This window comes from Octopus bimaculoides, chromosome 23 (assembly GCF_001194135.2).
Source record: "Octopus bimaculoides isolate UCB-OBI-ISO-001 chromosome 23, ASM119413v2, whole genome shotgun sequence".
NCBI lineage: Eukaryota > Metazoa > Mollusca > Cephalopoda > Octopoda > Octopodidae > Octopus > Octopus bimaculoides.
In genome coordinates this window covers 5,294,716-5,295,738 of record NC_069003.1, presented here as the reverse complement: position 1 = coordinate 5,295,738, position 1,023 = coordinate 5,294,716, and positions in this window count along the sequence as shown.

Genomic DNA, 1,023 nt, shown 5'->3' with positions numbered 1-1,023 from the left:
AGTGGTGAGCTACGTTTCGAGTTCAAACCCCACCTAGGTCAACTTTGCTTTTCATCCATTTGATGTCGATAAATTAAGTACCAGTTGTTGAAAACTGGGCTCAATATAATTGACTTCCCCTTTCAGGCCTTGTACCAATAGTAGAAAATATTATTATTAAAGGTGATGAGCTACGTTTTGAGTTCAAACCCCACCTAGGTCAACTTTGCTTTTCATCCTTTTGATGTCAATAAATTAAGTACCAGTTGTTGAAAACTGGGCTCAATATAATTGACTTCCCCTTTCAGGCCTTGTACTAATAGTAGAAAATATTATTAAAGGTGGTGAGCTACGTTTTGAGTTCAAACCCCACCTAGGTCAACTTTGCTTTTCATCCTTTTGATGTCGATAAATTAAGTACCAGTTGTTGAAAACTGGGCTCAATATAATTGACGTCCCCTTTCAGGCCTTGTACCAATAGTAGAAAATATTATTATTAAAGGTGGTGAGCTATGTTTCGAGTTCAAACCCCACCTAGGTCAACTTTGCTTTTCATCCTTTTGATGTCGATAAATTAAGTACCAGTTGTTGAATACTGGGCTCAATATAATTGACTTCCCCTTTCAGGCCTTGTGCCAATAGTAGAAAAGGTTATTATTAAAGGTGGTGAACTACGTTTCGAGTTCAAACCCCACCTAGGTCAACTTTGCTTTTCATCCTTTTGATGTCGATAAATTAAGTACCAGTTGTTGAATACTGGGCTCAATATAATTGACTTTCCCTTTCAGGCCTTGTGCCAATAGTAGAAAATATTATTATTAAAGGTGGTGAGCTACGTTTCGAGTTCAAACCCCACCTAGGTCAACTTTGCTTTTCATCCTTTTGATGTTGATAAATTAAGTACCAGTTGTTGAATACTGGGCTCAATATAATTGACTTCCCCTTTCAGGCCTTGTGCCAATAGTAGAAAAGATTATTATTAAAGGTGGTGAGCTACGTTTCGAGTTCAAACCCCACCTAGGTCAACTTTGCTTTTCATCCATT